The 24,482-nt window shown below is 44.5% G+C and overlaps 2 protein-coding genes across 2 annotated transcripts in view; one reads left to right on the top strand and one right to left on the bottom strand.

Moving 5' to 3' along the window:
• LOC147646281 (uncharacterized) overlaps positions 1-24,482 on the top strand; it is a 274,673-nt gene that overhangs the window by 121,932 nt on the left and 128,259 nt on the right. The window lies entirely within an intron of this gene.
• The window catches only part of LOC147646283 (uncharacterized), a 232,039-nt gene that overhangs the window by 104,195 nt on the left and 103,362 nt on the right, over positions 1-24,482 (bottom strand). The window lies entirely within an intron of this gene.

Here is a 24,482-nt window from a genome sequence, read left to right as displayed (position 1 = left end):
TTCCCTACAGCAAACACAAAATTGCCTGGGAGCTTCTCCTCTGTCACAAAGTGTCACAAATCCTTTGGTGGGCTGTGGGAAATGACAGAAACTTCCACAGATACTGAAGGGTTTAATTTACAGCCTTGGAAGGAGCTTGGTTTCATGCAATGCTAAAGGTTCACAGACGTTGAGTCGAGAAATCATAAGCTTATGTTCCTATAGCTGCAAGTAAGAATATGCCATAAGTAAATAAGAAACTGCATTGAGTGAGATGGTGGAGAGATTTCAACTGTAATTGTGTGATTTTATAGAGTAAGCTATGAATCTAAATATTATCCTAAGAAGCACATGTGTGTAGGTGAGCTAGCAGTGTATTGGGTGAAAAGCAGACACAGTGCAGCAGAACTTGGCAAAGGTGAAAGGTGATTAAGTAATAATAAACTCCATGTCAGCTGTCCATTGGGCCAAAATGTGATATATTGCTGTGTAACAAAGAAACTCGTGACTACCTTTGAGCTATGGCCCACTTGTTACCCCTCCAAAATCTCATGCCTTCAGACTGAGACCTTTTCTGATGCATTCCAGCAATAAATCGACTTAACAGCACCAGTGGTCCCACCGCTCATTATTTACAGCCTGACAATGGGCCAAACCCTGTTGTTCAAGAGATCCAAGAGTAACTCCAAGACTGACCGGTGGAGAGAGAAAACAAAGAGAACTTGTCCTAAGAGAACAAAGGTTGCTCCTCAGTCAAGGCAGGATGGATGGAACAGAGTTTCTAAAATGTAACAAGTAGCAGAAGCAGAGTAGTTTGCAGAAGAAATTGTTATACAAGCACTTGTCCTAGGGAAATAAAACTGATGTTGCTAATATGGAATTGATCATGACTATTATTCCTTAGCAGCCATCTGAACATTTATACTATTGGCTATCCAGGCTCACACTATTCTAACCCAATAGGAAAAACAGCACAAAAGTGATGTACACTTGTAATAAATGTTTCCAGATATACCACCCCTGGGGACCGTGCATCGTTCATGCGCTGCAGTGCCCCAAGCACCCACATCCTGCCCCACAACTGAGCTCTGAGGTGGGACTAAACCAAAGGAAATTGGGATTTTGGCCACTGATGCTTCTGACTAAACCCAGGAATGCCTGTTCCTGTGCCAAAGGAACTGCACAGCCATCAGCCTGCTGCAGCACTGCTGGGGCATCTCAAAGAAGCATGTGGGCCTGTGCCTCACCCCTGGAGCCCCCTGGGCACATTTGTGAGCCACAGAGATGAGGCTGCAATGGTCATAAGGAAAGAGAAGAAGAAAGTCACAGAAGAATGGGGGAAGATGTAGGAGATGGTGGGAGGAGGAAGCCAGAGGGACCAAATGGGTAACTTTCATCCAAATTGGGAGCTATGAGGCAGGGACCCAAGAGATGTGGAATAGAGACCCCATCACCTGTGACTTCCTTTCTCAGCTGAAAAGAAAAAGAATAGAGAAATAGCTGGGTTTTAGCTGTGTGTCTAGATATGAAGCCACGTTACATTTTTGAATGGCTCCACACAAGTTCTTCAAGTTTTCTCCAAGCCTGCAGGTTCCCCTGCCCCAGGACCACCAGTGGCCAGTTTTGTTGGTTTTGCATGGGTTAAATTTTGGTGAGGAGGGAAGAAGCCAGCCATGGAAATGCTATTTCTGCTAAAAGGAGCTGCTAAAAGCTTTTTCCATGCCTGGCAAAACCAATCACTGGCTGGCTCTGAGAACAGGCCCATTGCTAAGCCAATTAGAAAAGCTGGAAACACTTTGATGACAACAGATTTAAGAGAGGAAAGAAACGTGGGAAGCTCTCTTTCTTTCTGCCCTCCGAGGGGTGGGGAGGGGGCACCGAACCCCTTCCCAGCAGGCCAGCTGTGGTGGTTTGGCATTTTAGAGAAAAAAGCAGAAAACACCCACAGAAGTGATTTCTCTGAGAGCGGCTGCTGGGAGTTTCTCTCTGCTTGAGATCAGGCCAAGAGCTGGCCAGTTCTGAGAACTGACAGCATTTTGCAGCACTGAAAAGTGAGATCACCTTTGTCAATAGCACCTTTTAAAAGCTCCAGCTGGGGAAGTTGTCTCTTTTTGTTTGCAGCCTGGAAAGGTATTGGAGCTGTGGTGTGGCTGGCCCCGCTCCCCACGGCCTGTGTGGCCTGGGGGGGCTGGGCTGGAGCCCAGTGGCTCTGGGCTGGGGGGATGGAGACTGCGGGACTTGCCCCGGCCCCAGGCCAGGCCGGGCTCTGCTGTGGCCCCTCCCGGGAAGCCCTCCCAGTCCCATTCCAGTGGGGTGGCTGAAGCCCTCCCCAGGGGGACCCCGGCCCTAAGCTGGGCCGGGCCACGGCTGCTGACATCTCGCCCATCCCCGCCATGGCCTGCACAGACGGCTCCAAGCTGGAAACCGTCCCCTGCCTTCCAGGGGCTGCTGAGCTGAAATCCCACACCAGGAATGCCTGCCACACCTTGGGCCACATTTAACCCTTTCACTACACAGATGAGACCTGCAGACTTCATCCCCTCTCCAGAGAGCGCAAAGTGGGAGCGATCGACACGCAAAAGACAACATCAAACATCAAGGTCAGTACGACGAAGAGTCAAGCCTCAGGTGGAAGGAGAATGAGGAGATGCTTTAATGAGCTGAAATAGTCTTTTGCTAGGGCCATGGAGATGGACAATAACATTCTGAAAAATAACTCCTTTCATTAATGAAAGAGTATTGGGGGGAATGAAGGATTCAAAGTGTAAATCTGAGCAAAGGTATCCATTGATGAAGCCAAGCAGGTGGTGGAGTATCTGTGATCCCATGAGATGCGTGAACAGAGAGAGAGAGATGAGAGCTGATGAAGATCCTTTGTCCCCAGGGAGAGAAGAAGAAAACTTCTGTCCCCAGAGATGATCACCAAGACAGATGAAGAGAGTAACTCTTGAATCTTTAAAATAATACCCCTTGAGTTCATGGCCTGTGAACACACCTCAGAGTGGTGTGGAAATGGGAGGAAGGCATGATGGCAGAGTTTTGCCCTGGGTGGCTGCTATTCATGGAAAGGAAAAAGCACAAGAAAAGTCTTTTCTTGTGGACAACTCTCCATGGAATAACAAGAGAAAACTCCTCTCCCTACAGATACTGATGAAAAGACTATCGTTGGTACTGCATTAACATCCCAAGTTTTGTCCCTACACTGTCAGTTGAGAAAGGAAAAAGTTGGTTGGGGAGAGAAAAGGTTTCTGGAGGTTTTATTCTGGTTTCTTATTTCTTATAGTCCTGTTAATAAAGTTTCTTTATTCCTTCTAACTTTTAAGCCTGGTTTTCCCTTCTCCTAATCCATATCTCACAGTGAGAAATGAGTAAGTGCCCTGGAGATTTCAGCCAGCGCTAAACCCACCACATTATTTAGTGCATTAGCCAAAAAACTCAAATTAGCGAATCTCAGCCACTGCACCAGGCTGAAACTGAGGATCCCCAGCCAAGCTCAGAGGGAGGAGAACACAGCATTTGTGGGATCCTTTCCAGTCTGACTTGCTTTAGCTGGAGCCTGGGGGAGGAGAGAGCAGGAGAAGGGTTGGCTGAGTCCTCTCCCCTCTGCCTTGCCCTTTTCTGCTGGATCCTCAGTTCATCCCACACCCACCCCAAGACTCCATCCCCATCCTGCTGGTGCTGACGGGATTAAAGGAGATAAAGAGGAGATTAAAAAGATAGAGAGGAGAGAAAAAGAGAAGTTTAAATGCAATTTAAATATGAAAGAAATACCTATGTTAGTGACTGCTGAGAGTTCCAAGGGAGCTGAAGGGTTTGGGAAGGGCCAGGAGCCCGTGAAGGGCTCAGGAGCTGCTGCTGCCGGGAGGGAGGAAATGCACCAATGGCTCCCAGCAGAGTCTGTGCTTTGAGGCTCTTTCCCAAACAGCTGCAGGAGGGAAAGCAGCTGAGTTTGGAGGAAGAGTTTTCTGCTGAGGTTTCCTGTTTGGAGCTGTCACAAGCTTGAGCTGCTCAAGGGAAACGCGGCTCTGCTTCCAGCAGGGCCCAACTGCCCGGGAGCACAACTTGGTTCCCTGGCCCTGAGCCAACGGGCAGCAGCAGCTTCTGTTCCCTCCTGGCTCTTGTGTCATTTCCAGCAGCACAAGACACACCAAGAAAAGCTCCTCCAGAACATGCCATGAGAAACACAACCTGATTTCATTGCATGAAGGAGCTCTGACTGTCCCACGGGCTCAGGTTTGTTGGTCAGTGAACAGAGCAGGGAAAAGCACAGACACATTCCCTGCACAGGGAATTCACAGGAGGAAAGTGCAGCGCCGGAGGATGTGCTTGGTTACAACGTTCCCACGGCAGTTTTGGGGATAAAATCGTCAGCAGAGAGAAAAGAAAAAGTCCTACCAAGGGTGGGCTGGGGAGGGCTGGTGCTTCCCGGGAGGCTCCCGAAGCTCAACAGTGTGGAAGAGTGGCTAGCTAACATAGGTCGTGTTCCCATGCAGCAATTAGCTGAGAAAGAATTAAACAACAGTAGAGTGTAGTTGGTATGAGATGTTGCAATGTCAGAAAGACCTTAGTGATAACTGTGAACTGAGAACAGGACACTGTGATCAGAAGAATGTGGATTCAGCACAGATGAACAACCACAAGAATGTGGAACTAGGTGGAGTTGTCCTTAAACGAAATACCCAATAATGAGCTTGCTTTTGCACTATGTAGGAGCCTAATTATTGATGTTATATAGGGAGTTTGGAGTTGCCAATAAAGGAGACTTACTGATCATTCATATTGAGTGCTGCTTGTCTCCCGCCGAACTCATCAAATGGCGCGCGAACAAATGGGACCCTTGGGACCTTTGGGACCTTTGGGACATTAAAAAGCGAAGGCCACGGGAGTCGGCGACAGGGGACGGGTCCTCCGCAGCAAGGACGGCGAAAAGCAACGGTGCCGCGCCCCAGGCGACCTCAGAGGAGAGTCCTGGCCGTAACGTGCTGCCAAACCTTGTAGGGCTGCAACAGCGCTGACGGTAAGATGGAAAGGCAAGCAGCACATGATTTATTTACCTGCTTTTTAGAAAAGCCACAGCTTAAGGGTTTTGATTTGCGCAAGGAGCTCCCTGGACTTCTTGCTTGTGGGTATGCTCACGCCTTTGCCTCCCACTGCTGGGCAAACACTCCTATCTATGCTGCCCATGGAAAGAGGGAGGGAGATTCAGAGAGAAGGAAATAATGAGAAAGAAATTCCACAGCAAACACTGAAACAACGAACAGAATCTGTTCAGTTACGGCAGGATGTGATATATCCTGAACTATTTTCTTCACTTATGGAGTCACTCTTAACACTACAATCTTATTTAAGTTCCAACTTTGCTACCCTGGAAGAAAAGAATCCAAATTTAGATTGGTTTCCACCCGAACCAGGGGGACATGGGGGAGCACTGAGGTGTGCGCAGAGAGCGGGGGCACCCCCGGGGCAGAAGCAGTGCAGAAAAAGTTCCAAGGCCACACTGAACAATTACAGAAACAGCTGAGCAGGAACAGGTGGCTCAGACAGCTTCAAAAAGTGACAAAATAGCCAAAAAATCACAAACTATATGGTATCTAGTTTGAAATTCATCACTGTAATTAGAAGTTGATAAGCTGCAATGGTCACCATTGTTAGCACCTGGCCGTGAGAGACTTTTTGTGTAACATTGCCTGCTTTTGTAAAAATTGTGCCCCTTTTTTCCTCTATCAGTGAACAAGAGAGATTGAGAGAAACAACTGTATGTGTTAAAGTTAACTTTGTGAGGTTTTTGGGGTTTTTTCCTGCGAGAGTATGTGGAGAATGTGAAGAAAGACAACAGCAGCAGAGAGCAGCAGCAGGACAGGCAGTCCACCCCCCCCCCCCCCCTCTCTAAGAAAAAGCACTGGGATAGTACCCAGTTTGTTAAAAAGTCATGGTTCATGGGTTTTTTAAATGTTTTTATATACCCTTTTAGAGTTAATTTTGTGGTTTAAGTAATAATGAATTTATGCAATTGGAGTTTTTTAGAGTTTTCCTGGAGAAATTATTGTGAATCTTTGAAAGTTTAAATAGGTCCCTTTTCAAAAAAAAGGTGTTTAAGGTGAATATTAAAGAAGTTACCCTGCAATAATTAGTTTTAAAACCTAAGGTTAAATATGGTATGATTTACAGCTTCTAAGAAAACCTTCCATTAATCTTATCTACAAAAGCGATTTGCGGTTTAAAAAATAATTAGTTAAGAGAACTTACCTGTACAAGACAAAGTTAAGTTAAAGTATATATTACCCATTTGCTTGTTTTTTCCACAATTTTAATAAGGTAATTTCAATGTGAGTCCTTTTGTTATATAAAATACATATAACTGCATATATACCAATTTGGATTTTAGATTTTAGTTTAAGAATTAGACTTAATGTTTCTGAAAAGTGCTACAAAAGCTGAATGGCAACTTGCCAAATCCTGTGTTGTTGTGGTTTTTCTCTAGAAAAACTGCACTTTAAAATCCTAACCAATTTGAACATATACTAGGCAAATTCCTGTTTTGAATGAGTATTTTTAGTACCATTTGCAGTTATTGTGAGTTATTCTCAAAGCTAGATGACATAGAATTGTGATGTATTTGTTATGTTTTTATAATCTTTATAGTGAATCCATGTTACTGTTATATTGTGTTTAGAAGGTATATATCAAACTTTTAGCTGCCTTTGTAGTAACAGAATAAGATTTAAGGTATGTTTTTATTTAATATAGATTAAGTGTTGATAGAATTAAGCGAAGTCAAGTTTTATTATGTTTAGGCTTGAATGTTTTTAAGTTAAGTTTTCTAACTTAGATATTCTTTTAAGGTTAAATTTGTTACTTCCTTTTGCCATAAATAATTATTGTTAGGTTTAAATATTGTTTAATTTAAATTGTTTTATGTTTTATTGGAGACACTTGTCTAAACTGCAAAGTATAGTTATTTTCCTAGAGAGATGAAGATAGCCACAACTGAAACAGCTGTGACAGAACACTGATGAACACCTGCTTGTGGATAGAAGGGAATGCAGTCTGTGACACCCTTGACTTCATCGGGAGTTCTATTGGTTGTTACAATCTCTGCAGTTTTTGTTTGTTATAGCTTTCTTATTTTTCAGTGTTTCCAGAATTTTAAGAAGATGTACCATTGCTGAGGATCAGCTGCCATGGGGGAGGCTTCAGATTAAACCAACTGCTGCATGGTTTAATTGGTCTGGTACCTGAGGCTTCTGATCATTTGATTTGTACAAATGTATTTTAACAGTTTGCTGTGCTGTAAGCATCTCCTAGCTGCTGCTATTGAGAACCTTGTTTTAGAAATGAGTTAAGAGGCATCTTTCCAGTTTAAAGCCAGGCCCTGGCCAAGCCTTGACTTTACCTGGACAGAATGTTTGCCAGCAGATCCAGATGTTTTCTGTCCCAAATCAGTATTTGAGTCACTTTTTGACTCAGCAATTTGACCCTATTAATATGACAGCTGGATCAATTTTGAAGTGGGCTTGGAGAATCATTTCCGGAGGTGGTGATCCAATCCTTCACTGATGATTTTTTGTTTCTGTTTGTTTGCTAACTATGGGATGCTGGTGCAGTGTTTTAGTAATTAACAGTAGTTTTATATTACATATCTTATTAATAATGTTTATGATTTAATTGATTTTTAACTGCTCTAGGTTCTTACTAATTGTATATAGTTTTGTGTTAATGTTGATGTGTATAACAGAAGTACATCTTGTTTTTTGGTTTTTTTTAAAAAAACGGGGGAAATTGATGCCCTAAAAGCATTTGATTAGTGTAATTCATTAACTTCAAGGGGAGAAGTGTCTGTGTTTTGTTGGCAGGTTCAAAAAGGTCACCTGTCCATCTGACCAGACTGTCTGCCTCTGAACACACGAGATCCAGTGAACAGAGAAGTCACCACACAGCCTTGGTACTCCAGACATGGATCAGAAGTGGAGCTGTCAGGACACAGTTGTGTCTGAGCACTACACAGACAGTTGCCAACAGAAATTTTATGTTGTTATTATGATGTTGTGTCTCTACCAATTTTTCAGTTATCCTTTGTATTAAGATTTAGAAGGATGTGAAGAACAACCTGAACATCAAAGCCGTCAGTCACCGATCAGCTGCCAGCTGACATCACGGGAGCAGTGAACGTTCCAAGACTGAATTGTGTTAAATCATAGTCTGTTTGTGAAGGAAATTCTGTAGAAGATCTAAGAAAAGTGTAGAGACTCCATCTAACTGTATATAAAGCAAATTGTAGTTGTGTGTTTACCCTTTCAGCAAATTACTTTCACACTTAGACTACATATATACCAGAGCACGTGTGTTAAAAGTAGTTAGATAATAGTTTAAGATAAAGAGTTTAGCCTGTATGGCAATTGTTATATTAGTATAAAGTATAAGCATTTCCCCCTTCAAGAGCTAGTGAAATGAATTGAGCTTTGAAAGTTCATTTAACATTAAAGTTTAGCTGTGAGTTTGCAAGTTTGGTGTCATTTACATGGAACAAACTGCTTATGGTAATTGTGTTGTGTATAGTCCCGACCAACTGTCTGCTAACTAACATCCAAAAGTGACAGAACATATGGGTCACTCTGGCACACTGAACTGGCCAAAGGTCAATGTGTTTGAGCCTAGCCACACCTGGAGATCCTTTTCACACCTGTCTCATAGGAGTCCCTGAATGGGATCCTCAAGCATTTAAAGGTTTAATTAGTAATGAGACTCGACTGAATGGATTGGCAATGTTGCAAGAGTGCAATTGCACTGTTGGCTTCACATTAAGACAACTTGAAGCCTGTTGGCAAGCAAAATTACCAAAGTTCTCAATGTTACCATAGGGCCCCTCAGAAGAATTAGATTTGTTAGGTTCCACCAATACCTCAGGTGGATGGATAATGTTTGAACCCCCAACAGAAGCCATTCTAACAAAGTAATGCAGCACTGGGCTGCAGACAACCCTATAGCTGATCTCGTTACTCACACTGAGAGTAAAGCCTTTATTAGTGGTGCAATCTCACAGGACAATTACCAAAGCGATTACTTAGTTCCATATTCCTAATTTGTGGAGATAGAGCATGGAATTAGATTCCTGCTAATCCACATAGAAGACCCTGTTATCTTGGGAAACTTACTTTGTTTCCATCCAAGCTTACATCAGTTGTAGAATGTAGCTGATAAAATAAAAAACATCAGTCAAAGTGAAGCCTGAATGAATTAAAGCTTAGCAACTCTAAAAAGGCTCGCTTGTTAGACTAAGAAAGATTGAACTTAATATGCATGATGTTAAGTGAACTTTCAGCCGATGTGAGTAGTTTATGTCTTGCAGTATTACAAAATCGAGCCACAATTGACTTTTTGCTCTTAGCACAAGGACATGGTTGTGGGGAGTTTGAAGGCATGTGCTGTCTGAATCTTACTGATCATTCAGCTTCCATCCATGGGCAACTGCAACAGCTACAGGATGGGTTACATGCCCTGAAAGAAGATAGTGACCCCACTGGAAGTTGGTTCTCCAGCTGGGGCATCACTGGATGGTTGGGGTCTCTTGTGCTGGAGGGGGGACGGACTTTACTTATAATGTTAATGGGGATGAAAGTCTAAGTTGTGTGTTATCTTGGCTTCATGAAACTATAGAATGAGTCACATCCAAAGCCTGGTTTGTGCAAAAAGTGAAAGGGGGAATTGTTGCTATATTTTATATATTAATAAAGGCCTGTCTGCACAAACCAGTCTTTGAAATAACTCGTGATATTAAGGGCTAAAGTCCTTGAAACCTTTCTGCAGAAGAGAGAGTAAAGCAAAACAATATCCTTGTGTACAGGAGAAAAAATGTAAACCTGTGTGTGTTAGCCAATAGTAACTTGCTCTGCCTGCAGGCCCTGTAGAACCCTATAAAAGGTGTGCTAAAGATAGAAATAAACGGCGTTCACATTTACTTCTGTGAAGAGCGGTGAGTCGCTGGCGGTCCTCCAATAAAGTTCTACAAATTAAACATAACAAATGTCATTGGGGTGCAGAGGCATTGGTGAAATTGATGAAACAAAAATTAATCTCGGTACGGATGCTAACAATGGCAAAATCAGTAATGTCAAAATGTGAAATCTGCTTAAAAAACAACTCAGTGACTAGACACAGGCATAGCTAGGGAAGATTAGGATAGGAACAGAATCAGGATGACACTTGGCAAAACCCTCTAGTAGAGTGAAATTTGGGTGGGCCCTGGAGTCTTTGCTCGGTCCTATAGCAAACTATCAGAATAAAGAAATGTTGTACAGACTTACAGGTCAGGTAGATAAATTAGCAAGAGTGACCTGAGAAAGATTTAAAGAAATAAACATACAATTACAATTTACTACTCCTGAAAGAGCATGGAGTGTGTGAGTTTTTTAAAGGGATGGATTGATCATTGCTGTGTCCACACCGCAAATGTAACTGCAGATGTAGAATATGACATCAATCAATTGCAACAAATAGAGCACGAAGCACAGGAAGAGCAAAAGGATTTGTCTACAAGTTGGTTAGGCAAAATCTTCAAAGGGTTAGGGTGGAATGTGAGTTCATGGATTAAATCTATCATTGAGAGTGTGATCATCTTACTAACTGTATTCTTAGCAATTTGGTTAATTTACAGCATCTTCAAGGGAGAAATACAGAAGAAAATGTCCTGGAACCAGAAAATAATAAAGGCACTGATGTGAGATCCTCACCCACCATCTTCTGGTTCTCCAGTTCGTGACAACATCCAGGATAACACATCAATAAAGGATTTGAAGAACATCAATATAAACTCAGAAACAAAGGACTGTAACAAGTGAAAACATTTGCACTTCTAGTGAAGTAAAAATGCTTTCAAAGGGGGTAATAATAGTAAAAGGTCTTAAAATCTTAGAAAATTCAGGGACTTAGAAATAAAGTTAGGTTTGGCAAGCCTGGGAAAAGTAGGCTCTGGGAAATGTTAGGCCTTGTACTTGCTAAAGATCAGGTGAAACTGCACCTGTGTTAGCAGTATATAATAAATGATACAATTGTTAGATGTGATTAGATATAATTATTGTTTAAAGAAGATGAGGAACAATGTTAGGGGTGTGAGGGGGATCATGAGAAATCCATGCTTGGGTAACATCAATGTATACAATAGAACGATGTTAGTTTAATAATTACTATGTAAGTTAAATAAGGATAGAGTACAAAAACATGTTGAACTCAAAACTAAGTCGAGTCAGATTTGGGTATGTGTACCCCTGACACCCAGATCTCTTAATAATGCACCTGCATATAATCATTCGTGATTATGTGTGTTCCTGAAAGCTAACAATTTCATCAGATTTTACTGGAATTTTGTGAGAAATTTGTGGAATTTTTGGGGATATTTTGTAAAATTTTATGAGATATTGAGGAGATTTAGGGAATTTTGTGGGAAATTTTCTGGAATTTTGAGGATTTTTCTAGAATTTTGTGGGATTCTGAGAAGACTTGAAGAGTTTTTTGGTATTTTTCTGGAATTTTGTGGAGCACTGTGGAGATTTTGTGGATGTTTCTGGAATTTGGTAGGGTTTTGTGAAGATTTAGGGAATTTTGTGGGATTTTTCTGGAATTTGGTGGGATTTTTCTTGAATTTTGTGGGGCTTTTCAAGAATTTTGTGATTTTTTTTCTGGAATTCTGTGTAAATAGGAGGAGATTCTGTGGGATGTTTCTGGAAATTGGAAGGGTTTTGATAAGATTGAGGGGTTTTTTTTATTTTTCTGCAATTTTGTGGGATTTTTCTGGAATTTTGTAGAAAATTGTGGAGATATTTTGGGATGTTTCTGGAAATGTGTAGGGTTTTGAGAAGTTTTAGGAAATTTTGTGGGTGTTTTCTGCCATTTTGTGGGATTTTAAGGAGACTTGAAGGATTTTTTGGGAGGTTTATAGAATTATTGGGATTTTTATGGAATGTTGTGGGGTTTTTGTGGAATTTTGTGGGATTTTGAGGAGACTTGAGGAATTTGGAGGGATTTTTCTTAGGTTTTGTGGAAATTGGAGCAGATTTTTTGGGATATTTCTGGAATTTGGTAGGGTTTTGAGACATTTCAGGGATTTTGGTGGGATTTTTCTGGAATTTCATGGGATTTTTCTGACCTTTTGTGGGATTTTGATAAAATTTAAATACTTTTGTGGGATTTTTTGGGAATTTTGTGGGATTTTTTTTGAATGTTGTGAAATTTTGTGGGATTTTGAGGAGACTTGAAGAAGTTTTTGGGGATTTTTCTGGAATCTTGTGGGATTGTTCCTTAAATTTTGTGTGATGCTTCTGGAATTTTGTGGGGGTTTTATGGGATTTTGAGAGATATTGAGGAGACATGAAGAATTTTCAGGCATCTTTCTTAGATTTTGTGGGAATTTGTGGAGATTTTGTGGGATGTTTCTGGAATTCGGTGGGGTTTTGAGAAGATAGATGGAATTCTGTGGGATTTTTTTTTAATTTTGTGGTATTTTTTTGGAGTTATTCTGGAATTATGAGGAGATTTTGTGGGATGATTCTGGAATTATTGAGGTTTTTGTGGAAATTTTGAAGGATTTTAGGAAGACTTGAAGAATTTTGTGGGTCTTTTCTTAGATTTTGTGGAAATTTGTGGAGATTTTGTGGGATGTTTCAAAAATTTGATTCAGTTTTGAGAAGATTTAAGTACTTATTTTTTTTCCTGAAATTTTGTGGGATTTATATGCAATTCTTGGGGAATTTTTTTTAATTTTGTGGGATTTTTCTGGAATGTTGTGGGATAATGAGGAGACTTGAAGAATTTTGAGGGATATTTCTGGAATTTTGTGGAAAGTGGAGGAGATCTGTGTGGATGTTTCTGGAATTTTGAGGTAATATTTTGGAATGCTGTGGAAATCGGAAGATTTTTTTTTTATGTTTCTGGAATTTGGTGACATTTTGAAGAATTTTGTGGCATTTTTGTGGAATTTTTGTAGAATTTTGTGGGATTTTGAGGAGACTTGAACAATTTTGTAGGATTTTTCTTAGATTTTGTGGAACTTTGTGGAGATTTTGTGAGATGTTTCTGGAATTTGGTAGGGTTATGAGAAGATTTAAGGATTTTTTTGGGATTTTTCTGCAATTTTGTAGGATTTTTCTGGAATTTTGTGGTATATTGAGTAAACTTGATGAATTTTGAGGGATATTTCTAATATTTTCTGGAAATTTATGGAGATTTTGTGAGATGTTTCTGGAATTTGGTGAAGGGAGAAAATTTAGTTAATTTTGTGGTATTTTTTTCAAATGTTGTGGAACTTCTCTTAAATTTTGTGGAATTTTCTCAAACTTTGAGGGATTTTTGTAGAATATTGTGGAAATTGTAGAGATTTTGTGGGATGTTTCTGGAATTCGGTAAAGTTTTGAGAAGATTTAGGGAATTTTGTGGTACTTTTTTCTTTAATGTTGTGGGATTTTTTTTAAATTTTGTGGGATATTGAAGAGATTTTTGTGCAAGTTTCTTTAATTTTGTGAGATTTTTTTTGAATTTTGAAAGATTTCAAAGACTAATAAAAAAATTTTTAGGCATTTTTCTTAGATTGTGTGGAAATTTGTGGAGAATTTTGTGGCATATATCTGGAATTTCGTGAGGCTGTGAGAAGATTTGAGGAATTTTGTGATTTTTTTCTAGAACTTTGTGGGATGTTTCTAGAATTTTTGGGATTTTTTTGAATGTTTTGGGGTTTTGTGGATCTTTGTGGGATATTGAGGGAACTTGAAGAGTTTTGAGGGATTTTTTTTAGGGTTAGTGGAAATTTGTAAAGATTATGAGGGATGTTTCCGGAATTTGGTAGGGTTTTGAGAAGATTTTGGGAATTTTGTAATTTTTTTCTGGAATTTTGTTCAATGTTTCTGGAATTTTGTGGGATTTTGAGGAGACTTGAAGAATTTTGAAGGGTTTTTCTTAGATTGTGTGGAAATTAGTGGAGATTTTGTAAGATATTTCTGGAATTTGGTAGGGGTTTGAGAAGATTTGGGAACTTTTGTGGGTGTTTTCTGCCTTTTTTTGGGATTTTTCTGGAATTTTCCGGGATGTTTCTAGAATTTTGTGATGTTTTTGTGTAATTTGGGTGATTTTGAGGAGACTTGAAGAATTTTGATGGCCTTTCTCTTAGATTTTTTGGAAATTAGTGGAGATTTTGTGGGGTGTTTCTGGAATTCGGTAGGGTTTCCTGAAGTTTGAGGGAATTTTGTGGCATTAATTGGGAACGTTGTGGTAATTTTCTGGAATTTTGGGGAATTTTGAGGAGCCTTGAAGAACTGTGTGGGATTTTTCTTAGATTGCGTGGAAATTCGTGGAGATTTTGTGGGATATTTCCGGAATTTGGTGGGCTTATGAGAAGATTTAGGGAAATTCGTGGGGGTTTGTTTGCAAGTTTGTGGGGTGTTTCTGGAATTTTGTGGGATTTTGAGGAAACTTTTAGAATCGCGTGGCATTTTTCTTAGACTGAGTGGAAATTAGTGGGGATTTTGTGGGATATTTCTGGAATTTGGTAGGCTTCTGAGAAGGTTTTTGCAATTTTGTGATTTTTTCAGGAATTTTGTGAGATGTTTCTGGAATTTTGAAGGATTTCTTTGGAATGTTGTGGAATTGTCTGGAATTTTGTGGGATTTTGAGGAGACTTGAAGGATCTTGTGGGATATTTCTTGGATTGTGTGGAAATTAGTGGAGATTTTGTGGGATGTTTTCGGAATTTTGTGTGGTTTTCAGAAGGTTTAGGTAATTTTCTGGAATTTTTTTTGAAAGTTGTAGTAATTTTCTTGAATTTTGTGGGATTTTGAGGAGCCTTGAAGAATTTTGAGGGATTTTTCTTAGGTTTAGTGGAAATTTGTAAAGATTATGAGGGATGTTTCCAGAATTTGGTAGGGTTTTGAGAAGATTTATGGGATTTTGTGGGATTTTTTTGGAATGTTGTGGTAATTTTGTGGGATTTTGTGGGATTTTGAGGAGCCTTGAAGAATTGTGTGGAATTTTTCATAGATTTTGTCGAAATTTGTGGAGATTTTTTGGGATGTTTCTGGAATTTGTTGGGCTTATGAGAACATTTTGTGAATTTTGTGGATTTTTTACTGGAATTTTGTGAGGTTTTCCTGGAATTTTTGGGGATTTTGAGGAGTCTTGAAGAGTTTTGAGGGATTTTTCTTAGATTGTGCGGAAATTTATGGAGATTATGTGGGATGCTTCTGGAATTTGGTAGGGTTTTGAGAAGATTTAGGAAATTTTATGGGTGTTTTCTGCCTTTTTTTCGGATTTTTCTGGAATTTTGAGGGATGTTTCTGGAATTTTGTGATGTGTTTGTGTAATTTGGGTGATTGTCCTGGTTTAGGGTATATTTGGGAGAAAACCTCCAGTGGGTTCCCCCGGGAAGCAAACCCACGTGGCCCCTTTCTCCCACCCCCCATCCAGTTCGGGAAGAGATTTCTCTGAGAGGAGTGGAAAAAACCTGTTTATTTCCCAGGCACAGCACTACCCAGCACAAAAATGAACGATATCAAATTACAAAACCTCTCGCCCTTCAGCAGAGATGAGGAACTTCAGAGGGTCTCTTTCCTGGGGGTGTTGGCTCTGTTATCAGTCCCTCTGGCGCTGGAAAATGCCGCTGCCCAGGCCGGGCTCCCGGTAGTCCAGGGGTGCTCCCGGTGCTCCCCCGAGTCCCCAGTCCAGAGCAGCTTCGATTCGTTTCAGGAAAAGGGAAAGAAAACAGTCCAGGAAGACCTCTCTGCTCCGGCTAGCTGGAAAGCCAAGGCGATCTGTGTCTTGTTGTCTGTCTGTGCTGTAGCCAAAACTCCCGATGCGGGGGGAGCAAGTGCAGTCTGATAACAGACTTGGTGCTTCTTTTCCACTCACTTTTACTCTCAGATGGAATTTTAAGAATACAGAACCTGTGTCGGGGTTAGGTGGACGAATGGGGATACAATTTAACATCATAATCAACCCAGGACACACGCCCACTGTGCTTTCCAGCTGCTTTGCTCCAGCTCCCCCCAAATCACCACGAATTCCACTGAACTGAAACAAATCCAAATCCTCGTGGGTCGGGACAAGGGCAGGGAGAGGTCACTCAGGGATCACCATCAGGGGCACAACAGCCCAACATGGGGAAATGCGCTGAGCTAAGGACTGAACAAATCAGACCAGGAGAATGAGGATTAAAATCAATCTTGAGAAACACCTCCTCCCGCTCCTGAACTTTTCTGTCCGGGCCGCTGCTCTCGGGGCACAGAGAGGGGCCCGGCCGTGTCCCTCCAGACCTCCCTGGGAATCACCCCAGAGCCCTCAGCCTTCCGTGTGCCCATCCCCGGGGCCCCTTGTCCCTCCCAATGGCTCCCGTGGCTCTCCCAGTCCATCCCAGCCTCTCCCAGTCCATCCCAGTCACTCCCAGTCCATCCCAGTCACTCCCAGTGACCCCGCCTGTCCATCTCGCCTCTCCGTGGATCTGCCGCCCCTCAGCCAATCAGAGCGCGTCTCTCTGATGACTCATCAGTTGCCGGGCAGATCCACAGAGCCGAGAGCCCCGCGCTGGACTCGGCCGCCCAGTGCCGCGCACTTCATTCCCAGTCCCTCCCAGTGCCACCGCAGTCCCTCCCAGTGCCACCACAGTCCCGCCCAGTGCCACCACAGTCCATCCCAGAGGCCCGGGAGTCTCTCCCACTCCTTTTAGCCCATTCCCAGTCCATTTCGAATTCATTCCTCCTTCCACTCCCAGACATCTGCGCCTTCATCCAGTGTCCCAGTATCCACTCTCATCTCTTTCAGCGCCTCCCCAGTCCCTGACAGCCTGTTCCCGGTCCCACCCGACGCCACACCACTCCTCTCCCATCTCTCCCAGTTACCCCCCAAGCTCATCCCAGTCTGTCCCCGCTGATCGCCAGTGCCCATCCCAGCGTGTCCATCTCGCTGGTGCCCTCCAGCTCCCAGCCCGGCCCCGGCCGCCTGCTCTGCTCCCTGATGGATTTCTCCCCTGCCCACATCCAGCTGAGCTGCTCCCAGGGCCAGCAGCAGCTCTCGGGCCACGTGCTGGCCACTGCCGTGCTCCCCAGCGGGGACTGGAGCCAGCAGCTCCTGGTGCTGCTGGAAACCGCCCCCGGCAATGCGGGCTCAGCTCCAGCTGCCAGGTGGAGCACGGCAGCCTGGAGCACCCCCTGAGCCGGCACTGGGGCACGGCCCGGCCCCCACAGCGCCGGGGGCAGCGGGGGAGGCACTGGGGGGGCCCAGAGGGGGACTGGGCTGTGCTGGGAGGAACTGGGAGGGAGTTTGAGATGGCCTGGTTTAAACTGGGGAAGGGATTGAGGTGCTTAGGATGGCTGGGAAGGGGTTTGAAGGATGTTGGGGAGGGTGGGATGGGGTTCTGGGGGTCCTGGTGGAAACTGGGAGGGAGTTTGGGGGTGCTGGGTGTCACAGGGAGGGATTTGAGTGAGCCTGGAGGAGCTGGAAGGAGATTGGTCATTGGAAAGCAGGGATTGGGATGAGGTTGGTTGTGCTGGGCAGAGACTGGGAGGAGTCTTGATGAATCCTGGTGGGGCTGGAAGGGAATGAGAGAGGGTTTGGGGGTCCAGGGGAAGTGGGGAGAAATTGGGAGGGGGCTGTGGGATCCTGAGAGGAACAGGAGGGGCTCTGCTGGGTCCTGGGGAGGCTGGGAAGAGACTGGCAGTGATTTACCAAAATAGCAATATTGATCCAGTATCAATATCAATCTGTTAATGGACAAAAAACCTCTCCAACAGTTTAAAGTTACACAGTGGATGTTTAATCACAGCACTGGGCGAGGGCGGGAGTCACCCCTTAATACGCACTGCAGGTTGACAAAAGATTCCAGTGTCTATTTATTTACAAAAGTCTTGAATATCCAAAATACTAATACATATTAATACTAATACATATGCATAATGCTAACACTTCCCATTCCCCACTTTGGATTAAAATGCACTGTAATCAGTTTAAAATGTCATTACAACTGCGTGGTTGGCTCCCTAATTTGAGGAGGGGGTCGTTTTGGTGAGGAGGGGTCATCAAGAGATGAAGGAAAACGGCTCTTCCTCACTCTCACCTTTCTACCTTTACAATGGTTGACATTACAAATGACATTTGGTCCAACTCCAGTTTCCTCCCTTGTGACTTTGAAATGGGTTTCCAGATGTAAGGTCTCTGATGTTCCTGAACCCGTTTATCAGTTTCTCTTTTCTCATTATAAGCACAGCTAAACAAACATACAATGACAAGTAATTTTTTACCTAAGTATGAGATTCATTATCTCAAATCCTGCTTCTCACTTCATCATTAACTCTAACTAGTTCCAGCAAGGCCTGTCTCTAGCTGACATCTCCAAATTTTCTAAAATACCTAATTTTTTAAAATTAGTTAGTCCAAAGGAGGTTTCAGAGGGTCCTGGGCAGGCTGGGGGAGACTGTGAGGGTCCTTTGAGGTACCTGTGGGGTCTGTGAGAGGTTTTGGGGGTCCTGCCCTCTGCAGTTGCCCCAGGGACGCCATGAAATGCCACCTGCAGTAAGATGCTGACGGAGATTGGAGTCTCCATGTTGGGTTTCGTCTTCCTGGTTCTGGGGCTCAGCATCTACCTGAGCAAGAATGTGAGACGGGGTCCCTAAGTTTGGATATCCCCTCCCCCAGAGCATGTGTGTTCCCTCAGGGCCCCCAAGCCTGGTGTCACCCCCTTTTCTCTGCCAACAGAGCTCCTGAGGCAGCGACAAAAGGTTCTCTAGGATTGAAAGTCAATGTACTAGTTTGAAATTAAACCAGTGAGAGATCGCAAGTCAGAATTATAATTTAATAGGAAAATGATAAAAAGAATAAATGCAATAATATCAAAAACACTGACAGAGTCAGAATACAGCCTGGAACTCTGTTAGGGTGATGGTAGTCGTCCAGATGAGGTGGTCTTGTTGAAACGTGATCCTCTGGAAGAAAGGGGGTCTGGTCTTCAGCTGAAAGTTCAGCAGTAGCTCCTGTCCTCTGGAAGTCCCGTAGGTAAGGGCTGCTGTGGTGTTCGAATTCTCAGCTTATATCCAGTATGGAATGCTTGGCTCCTCCCTCGGGGAGGAGCATCTCACAATGGGATGGTGAGTCATGAGATAAGGCCTTGATGAGCCATTAACAGAAAACAGTCTAGGAGGAAGTTATCTCTGAGTCATGCAGCAAGGCAGTGGTGGGCCCATTAACAGGGGACAATACAGGGGGAAGTTATCTATGAGTCATGGGGCAGGGCATTGATGGGCCCATTAACAGAAGGTAGCCCGGGGGGGGGGGGGGGAGGCAGGGAGCACTGCCTCACCTGGTTTCAACAGTACATGAGGATGGTGATAGAATATACTGCAACCCAGGACATAATCCACCCCTTATTCTATTACCATCTACATAATTCCAAATCAGTACCTTCCTTAAACTCTACACACACACACACACATATATATATATATACAATGGAACCTTACACACAGTTCTCACTTAAAATGAGGTCTCTTTGTGGCACACATCGGGTTTCCCCATCTTTCCGCATTACTCACCAAGTGCAACCAGGTCTTTGAGCGAAGACAATCTCACGGATAGGTTTGCTCTTGCCTGAGGTGGGATTAATCCAAACAGTCTTTCTTAACATACTTCTCATGTGTACCACAGGGACTTTATCTCCATCTACTGTGTGCAAGGGTTCAGACTGGGCAGGACCAGCTCGATTGATGGATCTTCTGGTGTTAACCATCCAGGTGGCCTTTGCTAAGTTCACTTCTCAATTTTTGAAGGTTCCTCCACCAAGTGCTTTTAGGGTAGTCTTGAGTAGTCCATTGCACCGTTCAACTTTCCCAGCAGCTGGTGCATGATAAGGGATATGATAGATCTATTCAATTCCATGTTCTCTGGCCTAAGTACTTACGAGGCTGTTCTTGAAATGCGTCTCGTTGTCTGACTCGATTCTCTCAGGGGTGCCATGTCTCTAAAGGACTTGCTTTTCCAGGCTCAAGATGGTGTTCTGGGCAGTAGCATGAGGCACAGGGTATGTCTCCAGCCATCCAGTGGTTGTTTCCACCATGGTCAACACGTAGCGCTTGCCTTGGCGGGTTTGGGGAAGGGTGATGTAGTCAATTTGCCAGGTTTCTCCATACTTGTACTTGGACCATCTTCCACCGTACCACAGAGGCTTCACCCGCTTGGCTTGTTTGATTGCAGCGCAGGTCTCGCAGTTGTGGATAACCTGTGAGATGCTGTCCATAGTAAGGTCCACCCCTCGCTTACGAGCCCATCGGTACGTTGCATCTCGTCTCTGATGACCAGAGGCATCATGGGCCCAACGAGCTAAAAATAATTCTCCCTTGTGCTGCCAGTCCAGATCCACCTGTGATATTTTCACCTTGGCAGCTCGATCCACCTGCTCATTGTTACGGTGTTCTTCATTAGCCCGACTTTTGGGTACATGAGCATCCACGTGTCGAACCTTCACGATCAGCTTCTCCACCCGAGCGGCGATGTCCTGTCAAATCTCAGCGGCCCAGATGGGTTTCCCTCTGCGCTGCCAGTTGGCTTTTCTCCAGCGATCCAGCCATCTCCACAGAGCATTAGCTACCATCCAGGAGTCAGTGTAGAGATAGAGCCTCGGCCACTTCTCTCTTTCAGCAATATCTAAAGCCAGCTGGACAGCTTTAAGTTCTGCGACCTGACTCGATCCACCCTCTCCCTCGGTAGCTTGTGCAACTCGTCGTGTGGGGCTCCATACAGCAGCTTTCTATTTCCGGTTAGTGCTTACAATTCGGCAGGAACCATCGGTGAAGAGGGCATATCGTCTTTCACTCTCCGGTAGCTCATTATATGGTGGGGCTTCTTTAGCACGTGTCACTTGCTTTTCTTCTTCAGAAGATAATCTAAAAGTCTCACTTTCAGGCCAGTTTGTTATAATTTCTAGAATCCCAGGGCGGTTCAGGTTTCCAATACGGGCACGCTGTGTAATGAGGGCAATCCATTTGCTCCAAGTAGCATCGGTGGCATGATGCGTGGAAGGAATCTTTCCCTTGAACATCCACCCCAGCACCGGCAGTCGGGGTGCCAGAAGCAGCTGCGCTTCAGTACCAATGACTTCTGAGGCAGCTTGGACTCTTTCATAGGCGGCTAAAATTTCCTTCTCTGTTGGGGTGTAGTTGGCCTCGGATCTTCTGTAGCTTCGGCTCCAGAATCTCAGTGGTCGACCCTGAGTCTCACCAGGCACTTTCTGCCAAAGGCTCTAGGACAGACTATTGTTCTCGGCTGCAGAGTAGAGCACGTTTTTCACTTCTGGCCCCGTTCTGACTGGACTAAGGGCTACCGCATGAGCGATTTCCTGCTTGATCTGGGCGAAAGCTTGTTGCTGTTCAGGGCCTCAATGGAAATTGTTCTTTTTGCGGGTAACCAGGTAGAGAGGGCTCACAATCTGGCTATATTTAGGAATGTGCATTCTCCAAAAGCCTATGGCACCTAGGAAAGCTTGTGTTTCCTTCTTGTTGGTCGGTGGAGACATCGCAGTGATCTTATTGATGACTTCAGTGGGAATCTGACGCCGTCCATCTTGCCACTTTACCCCCAGGAACTGGATCTCCCGGGCAGGTCCCTTGACTTTGCTCCTCTTGATGGCAAAACCAGCCTTCAGGAGAATCTGGATGATCTTCTGTCCTTTCTCAAATACTTCTGCTGCCGTGTTCCCTCACACAATGATGTCATCAATGTACTGCAGGTGTTCTGGAGCCTCACTCTTTTCTAGCACAGTCTGGATCAGTCCATGGCAGATAGTAGGACTGTGCTTTCACTCCTGGGGCAATCGGTTCCAGGTATACTGCACACCCCTCCAGGTGAAGGCAAACTGAGGCCTGCACTCTGCTGCCAGAGGAATGGAGAAAAACGCATTTGCAATATCAATGGTCGCGTACCACTTTGCTGCCTTGGATTCCAGCTCATACTGAAGCTCCAGCATGTCTGGTACGGCTGCACTCAGTGGTGGCGTGACTTCATTCAGTCCACGGTAATCCACCGTCAGTCTCCATTCTCCACTGGACTTACGCACTGGCCATATGGGGCTGTTAAAGGGTGAACGAGCCTTGCTGACCACCCCTTGGCTCTCCAGCTCACGAATCATCGTATGGATGGGGACCACAGAGTCTCTGTCGGTGCGGTATTGCCGACGGTGCACTGTTGCTCTGGCAATTGGTACCTGTTGTTCTTCAACTCTCAGTAGTCCCACAGCAGAAGGGTTGTCTGAGAGACCAGGCAAGGTACTCAGTTGTCTGATGCCTTCTGTCTCTAGAGCAGCTATCCCAAAAGCCCAGCGATAACCTTTTGGGTCTTTGAAGTACCCGTTCCTGAGGTAATCTATGCCGAGGATGCATGGGGCCTCTGGACCAGTCACGATGGGGTGTTTCTGCCACTCATTCCCAGTTAAACTCACTTCAGCTTCCAGTACCGTGAGCTCCTGGGATCCCCCTGTCACCCCAGAAATAGAAATGGGTTCCGCTCCCACATACCTTGATGGCATTAGAGTGCATTGAGCGCCGGTATCAACCAAAGCCGTATATCTTTGTGGGTCAGATGTGCCAGGCCATCGGATCCACACTGTCCAATAGATCCGGTTGTCCCTCTCCTCTACCTGGCTAGAGGCAGGGACCCTCTAATCCTGGTCATGGTGCACGTTGCTCTCCTCCGGTGAATATGCTCTTGATGTCCCTTCAAGAGGATCACTCATATCATCATTTCTATACCTTCTGATGTTCTGGCCACGAGAGACCGGAGCGGCGCTGGCTCTAGATGAGCTCCTTGTGGTAGTTGTCCCTCTTTTTAGTTCACGTACCCGGGCTGCTAAGGAGGAGGTGGGTTTTCCATCCCACTTCCTCATGTCTTCTCCATGCTCCTGGAGAAAAAACCAGAGGTTACCTCGTGGAGTGTATCCTTTCTCCCTGGCTGGGGAATGCCTACTCCTAATAGCAGAGACTCTTGTTGGTTCTGGGGAGACGTGGTAAATTTCTTCCTTAAGTTCCTTTTTTAGTTTCTGATGGCCCTCTTCAATCAAGCTCCGGACTTGCTCAGCCAGCCTTGTTTCCACAGATGAGACATGGGTGCGAAACGGGGCAGTGACAGTGTCCTTGTAGATTCTTAGTTTATTGGCCAGGACACCCACCCTGTCCTCACCTTCCCTCCATTGCAGTGTTGCCAGGTAACGGGAGTACATCTCTGGTCCAAGCCGTGCAAATCTCAGCCACATCTGTGACGTGCACTGGACACCATCTGGGCTCTTAGGAAATCTCTCATCTTCTGCAAAAATGATCTCCAGCACAGCCAACTCCCTCAGGCATCGGATACCCTGTTCCATTGTGCTCCATTTTCCCTGGTGCACCTGGAGGTCTTCTTTGCAGAGGTATCTGTCCCTTACACTTGTCAGCAGTCGCCTCCAGAGGCTGAGAGTTTCTTGGGTTCTCCCAATCCCCTGGTCAATGACCACATCCCGGGACAGCGATCCCAGTTGCCTGGCCTCACTTCCATCCAGGATGGTGTCGTTTGCTGCAGCGTCCCAGATGCGGAGCAGCCAGGTTAGGATGGACTCGTTCGTCTGGCGGGTGAATTCCCTCCGCAGGTCACGCAGCTCACCTAGGGATAGAGAGCGAGTGATAATCTCTGGTTCTGTCTCCTCCGCTGCGTGTGAAGGTCCTGCCTCACCCTCATCAGTCACTATGCGGACTGATTTGCTTTTTGATTTCTTTTTCTGAATGGGGGCAACTTCTACCGGTTTAGGCTGCTCTGGTTCGGTGACTGTTTGTGTGGAGGTGCTCATGGCCCTTTTGGTTCCTTTCTCCTCTGTGGTAGTCTGCGTAGACATGGACGCTGTTGTTTTGCTCTTGGTTCCTTTCTCCTCTGTGGCAGTCTGAGTGGACACGGATGCTGTTGCTTTGCTCTTGGTTTCTTTCTCCTCTGTGGCAGTCTGCGTAGACACGGACGCTGTGGCTTTGCTCTTGGTTCCTTTCTCCTCTGTGGCAGTCTGTGTGGTCATGGATGCTGTTGCTCTGCTCTTGGTTCTTTTCTCTTCCTCCTCAAGAAGACGCTGTACCACACCAAACAGTGCTTTGTTTCTAAGCATGGTGTACATGGTGCAGGCCATGCAGAGAAAACAAAACAGCAAGACTAGGCTGTCCTTGGCATCCAGAGAGAACTCAATATTTTTAAAAACTGCTGTGCCTGACCTGAAAGGCTGGAAGAAACCACTCTCCACTCTTCCCACCAAGGGCAGGGTGCGATTGTTGAGAAGGTCCCAGATGTAGCAGCCCAGACTAGGACAAGCAAACAAAATTGAGTATATATTCCGAATGGTATTCATTGCCTCACAGGTTATCATGCCATAAGCATAATAAACCAATAAAGCAATTCTCATACCATTCCCTGGTCTCAACAGGAGCAATACAACAGGCAAGTAGTTCCCCATGTGAGGGAAAATATAGAGAGCAAGATAC

This window comes from Cyanistes caeruleus, unplaced genomic scaffold (genome assembly GCF_971803275.1).
Source record: "Cyanistes caeruleus unplaced genomic scaffold, bCyaCae1.hap1.1 HAP1_SCAFFOLD_103, whole genome shotgun sequence".
NCBI lineage: Eukaryota > Metazoa > Chordata > Aves > Passeriformes > Paridae > Cyanistes > Cyanistes caeruleus.
Note: the sequence above shows the minus strand (reverse complement) of the source record. Positions and strands in the feature narration are given on the sequence as shown.